The sequence below is a fragment of the Triturus cristatus genome, chromosome 4_1, assembly GCF_964204655.1.
Source record: "Triturus cristatus chromosome 4_1, aTriCri1.1, whole genome shotgun sequence".
Taxonomy (NCBI): domain Eukaryota; kingdom Metazoa; phylum Chordata; class Amphibia; order Caudata; family Salamandridae; genus Triturus; species Triturus cristatus.
In genome coordinates this window covers 1,193,436,488-1,193,446,726 of record NC_140585.1, presented here as the reverse complement: position 1 = coordinate 1,193,446,726, position 10,239 = coordinate 1,193,436,488, and positions in this window count along the sequence as shown.

Genomic DNA, 10,239 nt, shown 5'->3' with positions numbered 1-10,239 from the left:
GAAGAAAGCCTTATTCAGGCCATGTGCTTCTTGTGGAAAGAAGAGGCTTTTCGTGGAAGGTAAGCATGACAGTTGTATTTACTGCTTATACCCGGAGCACAAGGCCACAGACTGCAAAATTTGTCGCACTCTTTCAACCAAGACTTTACGAGACAGAGAGGGTCGTCTGCTGACATGGCTGCAAAAACTAAAGACCAGAAAGGAGGTTGTCTCGTCAGATGAGGAAGATTCAATTTCTGGCACTTCCTCCAGGAGATCAAGGAAGAGGGGTAGGTCATCTCCCTCCATCTCTGAAGAACCCCCTGTCAAAGCCCCTCATGGGATCTCTGAAAGGTCTGAGGAGGTTGGTCCCAAAAAATCTCCTCACGAAAGTGTAAAGGAGAGGCAGGGACAGGCTGCTGGTGTGGACACAGCCTCTAGGGATAAAAAGGAGGTTTCAATATCTTCTCCTCCGTCCCAAAAGGAAAAGCCTGCGAAGAAACACTCTGCAGGGACTTCACAGATGGTTCCTGTGAAGAAGCAGCATCCGTCGACGATGATTCAAGCAGGTACGTCGACAACGATTACCACTCCAAAGACAGTTTCTTTGAGTTCGTCGACGGGACCGTCGACGATATCTACTCCTGTTTCGTCGACGACAGCGTCATTCTCATCGTCGACGACAGTTTCCATGAAGATCCTGTCGACGGCGGTTTCGACGACGAAGACCACGGCGACGTCATCGAGGCTGCTGACGACGAGCTCGTCGACGAGACCGTCGACAGTTGTCTCGTCGACGATGAAGGAAGCTCCGTCGACGAGTGTTCCGTCGACGAAGAAAAAGGCTTTGTCGACGACCCTACCATCGACGACGATTCAGGCATCGTCGACGGCCGTATTGTCGACGACGATTCATACTCCGTCGACGAAGATTACCGTGCCGTCGACGGGTTCGTCGTCTATTTCGTCGACGCTGGGAGTCCCTTCGACGACAGCTCCGACGACGGGACCGTCGTCGAGACCGTCGACAAGTAAAATTTCTGCATTTACGATACAGAAGTTGAAGATTACATCTCCTAGACAAGTGACGCCTTTACCACCATCCATGCTGCTGGATGAATCGGAAGATAAGGATGTGGATGAGCAGTTTGGTGACGCCTACAGTCCCTCGGAGCTGCACGTAAAGCAGCAAGACACTGATTCGGAGGAGTACTATGAGCAAGCTGACCAAGAGGAACAACAATATGTTCAGCAAGAATTTCGTCCTCAGACTTTGGGACAGGACTTGATAGCTCTACCAGTTGCTCTGGTTACGGACTTGCAGATGATGTTGCAGGATTACAGAGCTCGATTTCCGTCACGCCCTGAAGTTCAACCACTGCGTCCATCTACATCTGGGGTCCCGCGAGGGCCGCCAGTGGATTTGCCCCCTCCTCCTGAGAATATCCCACGTACTTCACCAGTAGTGGTGCCAGTAGTGGTTCCTCAAACTTCATTTACGGAACCTGCCGATGACGATGCACAGGATGTGGATATGGATGGAGACGATGAGGGGCACGTGGTCCCACTTACTGATCCAGGGGATCCGGATGTGGATCTAGATGATACGGGAATGCAAGATACGGATGATACAGGGCGGGACACGAACATGTCGCCGCCTGCAGATATTGGAGGGTTCCATAATCTTATGGAGCGTGCATCCACAAGATTTGGGCTGCCTCTCACAGTAGAACAGTCGGACTGTTTCCTATACGATTTCAAAGCGCAGTACAGAAAGTCCGTCAGATCAATTCCTATCATTGAACATGTATGGAATGAGGGGATCAAGGTTATGCAGAACCCGGCAACGGTCATCCTGGTTCTTCCCCGGCTGGAGAAGAAATACAAGGCCCCTGAGGGCAGTCCTGCATGTCTCCTTGGACAACCAAAGCCGGACTCTGTGATATCTCAAGCCGCACAGAGCAAGTCCAAGAATCCTTCGACGCCTTTGACTACACCTCCGGATAAGGATGGCAGGCGGTTGGACAATGTGGGGAAGAGATTTTCCACCATGGCCAGTTTGTTGGTTCGGGCAGCAAATTCATTAGCCATTCTAGGCAGGTATGACCGCCAGATGTGGTGCGACATGGAACCGTTTGTGGACCTCTTAACAGACTCTAATCAAGAGGAGGCCAAACAAGTCCTTATGGAAGGGGAGAGATGTTCCTCGGAGATCATCGACTGTGCTATGGACATAGCCTCTACTGCTTTCAGGGCCTTGGCAGGGTCAGCGGTCTTGCGCCGTCAGGGCTGGTTAAAAGCAACCTGGTTCTGTCAGGAGGTCCAAAATAAGATCCTGGACCTTCCTTTTGACGGAGAAATGCTTTTTGGTAAGCATGTGAATGAGGCTCTGCAGAGCATAAAGAAGGACACGGACACGGCAAGGTCCTTAGGATCCTTAAATTATCGCAAGGTTCCATTTAGAGGAGCACGTGGGCGAGGGTTTTCTACTTATCGAGGAAACCAACGTCAGTGTTCCACCCAGTCAGGACAGTCTTATAAGAATCAGTATTCAAACCAACGCCAAGGGCAATCGGCGTCTTTCTCTCATCAGTCCCAGAGAGGACGTCAGAATCGTCAGGGACGAGACAATGCCAAGAGGCAATAGCGGCCTCCTGGCTCTGACTACTGTTCCTCCCCCACCAAGAACACCGGTTGGGGGCAGGATCTCCTATTGTCTGGACAGCTGGGTCCTTATAACATCGGACCGGTGGGTTTTGAATATTGTTCAGAGTGGCCATACGTTGGAATTCCAAGATTTTCCTCCAACAAGAGCTCCGGACGCCCGTCCCTCAAAGCATCTCCGACTGTTACATCTCGAAGCCCACCAACTATTCATCAAGGGGGCGATAGAACCGGTACATCTTTCGCAAAGAGGCAAGGGTTTCTATTCCAGGTTCTTCCTGGTTCGGAAGACGGAAGATACGTGGCGTCCTATACTAGACCTAAGAGAGCTCAACACCTATCTCATCAAGCTCTCCTTCAGGATGGTCACTCTCCAGGATATTCTCCACCTACTGAATCCGGGCGATTTTTTGGCGTCCCTGGATTTAGAGGATGCGTACTTCCACGTTCAAATCCACCCAGCTCACAGACAATATCTACGCTTCACAGTAGGCAAGAGCCATTTCCAGTTCAGGGTGCTTCCGTTTGGCCTTCGGTCTGCACCTCGGATATTCACAAAGATGCTGGCACCAGTCGCGGCGTTCCTCAGGAAGCAATCCTTGGAGGATTTCCCATACTTGGACGACTGGCTCGTCAAGGCTCCGTCACTCAAGGCAGCTTCTCAAGCAGTATCAACTTGCATTTACTTGTTCGCCCACTTGGGTCTTCAGCTCAACAGATCCAAGTCGGTGCTGATACCTTCCAGGTCCCAAAGATTCCTTGGAGCTATTCTGGACACGACACTATGCACCGCTCGTCCTTCGGAGGAGCGTCAACGCAAGCTGATCGCCTCCGCTCGTCAAGTGCTGCAGAGCAAAAAGGTGTCAGTTCGCCGGTACAAGTCCTTACTCGGATCGATATCATCCTGCATACCTTTAATACCGCATTGCAGGCTTCATATGCGTCCTCTGCAGGAGGAGTTAGACAAACAATGGCGCCAGGCAGAAGGGTCGTTCAACGACAAGGTGTGGATAACACCAGGGATGCGCAAGGCCTGCGAGTGGTGGCTGGTAAAGAAGAACATCGCAGTAGGGTTAACATTCAGGATCCCTCCTTCTCCTATGGTGGTGACCACAGATGCCTCCTTAGAAGGCTGGGGAGCGGTACTCCAGGAGCTTCAAATCAGCGGTCACTGGAGTCCAGCGCAAAGCCTAAACCACATCAACCTCTTAGAGCTGATGGCTATCCGCTTAGCCTTGCTGGCGTTCCTTCCCAGACTTCAGAATCGTGCAGTGCTGGTCCGGACAGACAACACGACAGCTATGCACTATATCAACAAGCAAGGGGGAACAAGATCACGAACTCTGTCCAAAGAGGCTCAGTCGATCTGGGATTTTGCGATTTCTCACCACATCACTCTACAGGCCGAGCACCTAGCAGGGTGTCTCAACATCACGGCGGATGCTCTGAGTCGTCAGAGGAAAGTGACTCACGAGTGGGAATTGGACCAGGCCACACTGGAGGAGAGATGGGGTACTCCGACCATAGACCTCTTTGCGTCTCCGGAGAACGCCAAATGTCGGTTTTACGCAAGCAAGGTTCCCCATCGAGGATCGCTGGGGAATGCCCTTTCGATTGCTTGGTGCGGCGCATTTTGCTACGCTTTTCCTCCCATTCCTCGAGTTCTCAGGAAGGTCAGGGCGGAACCATGCAGGATGATTCTCATTGCTCCAGCGTGGGCCCGGCAGTTCTGGTTCACGGAACTCCTGCTGCTCTCCCAGGATCGCCCAATTCGCTTGCCGCTGATTCCATCTCTGTTGTCGCGGGATCAGGGACAGGTGCTCCATCCGGATCCGAAGTCACTTCACTTGACAGCGTGGCTCCTGAACACAGAGAATTCCGTCATCTGAATCTCTCCAGGGAGTGCAGGGATGTTTTGTCTCATGCGCGGGCGCCAAGCACTAATAAGACTTACAGGGCAACATGGAAGAGATTTTGTCTGTGGTGCCAGAGGAATAAACTCCATCCTTATAAATCCCGGCCACATCAGGTTTTGCCTTACATCCTGTCACTGGCTAAGTCAGGTTTGGCGCACTCTTCGGTCAAGGTACATTTGGCTGCCATTTCCCGTTTTAGAAGGAAGACATCGGGGCCATCTCTATGGTCTGCAAGGATTGTAAAACAGTTCCTTAAAGGGTTGTTTCGGATGTATCCTCCGGTCCGAGCACCTCCACCGATCTGGCAGCTCAACCTAGTACTGGCTCAGCTCATGAAAGCTCCCTTTGAGCCGATCCACAGGGCGGACTTGAAGTTCCTCTCTTGGAAGCTAGCCCTCCTCTTAGCGTTGACATCGGCTAGGAGGGTTAGTGAACTCCAGGCTCTGTCCATAGTGGAGCCTTTTCTGCAGTTCAAAAAGGATGTGCTAATTTTGAGAACCAACCCAAAATTCATCCCGAAGGTGCCTTCGGATTTTCATCTGAATGAACCCTTGATTTTGAATTCCTCGTCCTTCTACCCAGGCGGAACGAACATTGCATTCTTTGGATGTCCAGAGATGTCTGAAATTCTATCTCGAACGCACGCGATCTTTCAGGAAGTCTACACAGTTATTTATTTCCTACAGTGCACCACGGAAGGGGTATGCCTCTCGCTAAGAGTGGCATTTCCCGCTGGATCTCCAGTGCAATTCAATTCTGTCATCAGGCTGCGGGCAAACCTTTGGACAGAAGGGCCCGTGCTCATTCTACACGAGCGATGGCATCTTCAGTGGCTCTTTTTGCTGGAGTTGCTATCAAAGACATTTGCAGGGCAGCGACGTGGAGCAGTGTACACACCTTCACGTAGCACTACTGCCTGGAGTCGGTGGGACGAGATGACGCGGCTGTTAGTCAAGCAGTCCTCCGGAATCTTTTTCATTGAGAGGTGAGCTTTCCCGACAATCCCTCCATCCTGGTAAGCACATTTGGTTCAGTAATGATTGTTTTTTCTTGATTACCATGTACTGGTTGTTACTGTAAACTGAGATGGTTATGTAAGGCCAAGTGTCTACCAAAATGTGCTTTAGTATTTACTGCTAACTATTCTGATACAAAGCATGAGAATCTATGAAAGTTCCAATACTGGGGTAAGAAAACAAGTTACTTACCTGTAACTTTGGTTCCCCAGTATTGGTAACTTTCATAGATTCTCATGCGCCCACCCACCTCCCCTGGGAAAGCTCTGCCGGTTTACTGAGGTAGTGGCTGTTTGCACAAGGGCTACGAAAATCTGAGGATCTGAGCTCTCTCAGGAAGGTTCCAAGGGGTGAGGCTGTGCTGATTGGTCCTGGCAAAAGTTTGGGCTCTTTTACACAAAGAGGGTGATATACTACAAAATGAGATGAGGCCTAGGCCTATTTTCTCTTTTGTTTCTATGGTTATGATATCTTTTTTATTTACCGAGGCTCCCATTCCGATGACGGGGAATGATACAAAGCATGAGAATCTATGAAAGTTACCAATACTAGGGAACCAAAGTTACAGGTAAGTAACTTGTTTTCTTCCACATCGTGATTCATCCAGCGCATTGGTGCTGCCTCCGGTTTGTGGTAATTGGCAAACACTGCCAGTTCAAAGTGCTACCCTTTAGGGTCACTAATGCACCTCTGGTTTTTCCAAAATTCCTTGCAGTAGTAGCCGTGCACCTGTGAAGACAGGGCATCCTGGAAATTCCATACCTGGACGATTGGCTGATAATGCAACCACAGTGTTGCGTGCACACCCACGCCACTATTACCCTGCTTTACGAACTTGGCTTACCAACAACGAAGTAGAATCCTCATCCCCAACCCCTTCAAATTCAACCTGGGATATCTGGGCGCCATCCTCATTGCAGAGGTCAGCAAAGCATGTCTCAGTCTGGCAAAAGTCCAGCCCTTTCATGCTTTGCTGTTTCTTTTTCAGCCAGATCTACAGGTCAGACTGGACAGTCATATGCTCTTCGGCATGATGGCCTCCATTGCCATAGTTCCCCAAGCATGGGTATACATGTGCCTGCTGCAGGAATGCTTAATGCATCAATGGTCTCGGGCAGAGGGTCATTGGGAAGATCTAGTCCTTATTAATCGCTGCACTCTTTGCTCACTCCAATAGTGGAATACCGATAATTTGTTACAGGGGCGGCCATTTCTCTACCCAATTCCGCAGATTACCATTACAACTGAGACATCTCTCACTGGGTGGCTGGTGGGGAAGAGGGCCATCTACAAAACCTGACTGTCCAGGATCATTGGATTCCTAATCACAGGGGCCTCCACATCCACTATCTGGAGCTGTCAGCTGTCTATCTAGTTCTCAAGGCCTTCCTTCCCCACATAGTGGGCAAGGTGGTCCTTGTCCAGAAGGACACAACAGTATTGCATACAGAAGCACGGAGGTTCTTGCTCTTCCCAGCTAGCTCAGTCCATCTGTTGCTGTGCTCTCTACCACACCTTCTGGTGGAGTCCTTCTTTGCAGTGGATAACAACTTTACCGACCTCAGCAGGAAGCTGAAACATGTCTACAAGTGGGAACTCCACCTCAGAGTCCTCCAATACTTCAAGTGCTGGGGGTTTCCAGATGTGGACCTCTGCTCCACTGCAGAAAAGGCAAATATTTGCCTCCAGATTTTCATAGTCAATGGGCAATCCACTATGGATGAACTGGCTAGGGATATGTAACATGGAGAACATGGCGGCCACGAGTTGAGCGGCCGCGGCACCTTTCCCGTATGTGGAACCCTGCGTTTGAGCTTTTCTTTTGACGATATGGTAAACGAATGCCGGCTTATTTGCGGAAATCCTAGTGAAACCTTAGTGATCCCGGGAGCGTCTTCAAGATGGAAAACTTGTTCGGTCTGTAAAGTTTTTTTCCCTGCCCTGCTTTCTTCAAACTCGGAGCTGAGTTTCTTTTGGATTGCGAACTGCTTCCTTACCGATGTGTGGGCTTGGATCCGGGTTTTACATTCAGCCCGCTGTTCTCTCAGGCGCTTTTTGCTGGAGTGTGGTGTCTCAAGAGCTTCGACGTACGCGAAGCGCCTGCCTCAGCTCTCCGCGAGGTTAGGGGTCTGTTTGGGGGCATTGTGGAGTCTGTTGTCGTGAGACGGGTCACCCTGGAGGGATTACCGAAGGGGGCATCAGAGATTCCGGGGGTCGATGAATCGGACGATGGACTACCAAAAGGGGGGGCCGTCTCAGCTCTGGGTGATGAGTCAGACCCTGAGCCTGTTGTTGTAATCGCTTCTGCAAACCTTAGACCCAGACGCCAGGTGATGCAAGCTACTTTACATGATCGCTTGGAAGTCAAAAAATCTAAGAAAAGGGGGAAGAAAGCTGTATTTAAAACGCCTATAAATTTACAACCTAAGCAAAACTCCTCTATTAAAAATCAGAGTCAGACGACGCCAGTAGGCTCAGAGGGGATTTCAGAACCCAATAGCGCTCTGATAAGAAAGGAAGAAGGGCAGTCACTGCCTTTCCTAGCTGGCTCTACTTCACGGAAAACAAGGAGCGCTAAAAAACAAAAAGCCCAACAAGGGGGGTCCATAAAAATAACGCCTTCTTTTGAGGTCTTACTTTAAAGTGCTCCCTCAAATATTCGAGCTGACTAAAGGAGAATCTTCCCCAAGTAAGCCAATGGAGGTCATTCAAGATCCTATATCTCCTTCCCCTTCAGGGTTACAGGCTCTGTCTCCCTTAGGGCCTCTTAGCCCTGAAAACTTGACACAATCAGGACAGGGGGAGATTGAGCTTTCTTCTCCGTCTTCGGACAGTGTTGTTGAATTACATGAGAACACAAATGGACCATGTGATTTAAAAATGCAGGAATACCAGCACATATCAGATGATCATCCGGAGTACTCTGTTGGAGAAATGCTTAGGGCTTTATCCCAGGATATTAAGCAGGGCTTTCAAGTTTCTACAGCCAACCAAGTTGAAATTAGAAGTTTCTGTGAGACTCTTGGATCAAAAATAGATCTCCTAAATACTAGAACGCTCTTATTAGAAGATAACGTTACCAACCTTACAGCTAACTTAGAACTTGTTGAGGCTGAAATAAAATCCCTTAAAACAAGCGAGACAGCATTATCTACGCCTAGATTCCTTGGAAAACAATGCTAGGAGAAATAATCTCGGAATCCTTAATGTCCCCGAGGATAGAGAAGGAGGAGACCTTAAACAGTTCGTTGTCGCCCTGTTAAAAGAAGCCTTGGGTTCCGAGTTTTCAGATGAGACGATATTCAAAGATATCCAGCGAATACATAGAGATCCGTTCCGTAGAAATTTGCAAAGGCAGAAGCCTAGAAGGATTCTAGTTAACTTCCAGACATATGCCCTTAAAGAACAAATCCTCACTTTAGCACTAAAGCAAAAATCTCTCACCGCTAAGGGTTTTACCTTCCAAATTAGATCGGACTTGTCTAGAACAACTCTTGAAAGGCAGTGGGTAGAAGACTAGACGATTTTAGGAAATTGGGCGCAGTGGCTCAGCTGAAATTTCCCGCAGCTTTAAAGATAATGTTTAACAACAAGATGCACAATGTGAGGACAGTTGTGGCAGCGGACGAACTCTTGAAAGATTTAAGCAAGAGCTGATGCTTTAGACACTTTAATTGCTTCAGATATCTTAATGACAATTAATATAGGTATTGCACGCATAATTATGTAGTTTAGGGTCACATACGGCCAGGTGCCGAATACTGGACAAGGTCCAGATTCTTGGAGATGGGGTTTTCAGGGATGGTGGGGGGGGTTGCTGGTCACAGGGGATAGGGGTAGAGATAGGGGCACTTGGGAGAAACAGGGTGGGGTGTTGCAAGGGGAAAAAACCAAAACAAAAAATATTCTCCTTCTCTTTGTCAGCCTTTTTCTTTGTAGTTTAAAAAAAAAAAAGTGCGTGTTTGTATCATTGTTTCTTTTTTCGTTATGAGGCTGACTGAGTTGGTGGGACTGTATACAAATTGGGCAGTCTTTATATGGTGTGGGTGGTTCTCTCATGAATAGTATTTATGTTCTCTCCTGGAACGTTAATGGTCTGCGCACTAACCCTAGTAAACATAGGATTTTTCAATATATACGAGATAGTAGTGCGCAGATCATCATCCTGCAGGAGACACATTTAATTGAGCACAAGCTATCTGCTTTAGCCAAGAAGGCAAGATGGATTGACTTTGTAATTTGTACCACACAATCAGTAAATACAAGAGGGGTGGCAATTCTGGTTAAAAAAACTGCACAAGCAACTCTTAGATCAACAACGGTGGACTCAGGTGGCAGATGGGTTATCGCAGAACTCCAGTTAATCGGTCTGAAAGTTACGATTGCAGGCTATTATGGTCCGAATCAGGACGACCCCTCTTCTCTCAAAAATATGATATCAGCCTTGTTGGGTTTCCCTGAACCAGTTATAATAACCGGGGATTTTAATATAGTATTAGATCCTTTAGTTGATAAATCCAGGGCCTGTCTCATGGGTGTTATGAAGCAAATGGGGTACTTGGATATATGGAGGGTTAGGTCGGGTCCTAGACGAGAATATTCGTTTTGCAATTACAAATATAAACATCAATCTAGAATTGATCTTATACTTGTCAGTCAGTCGT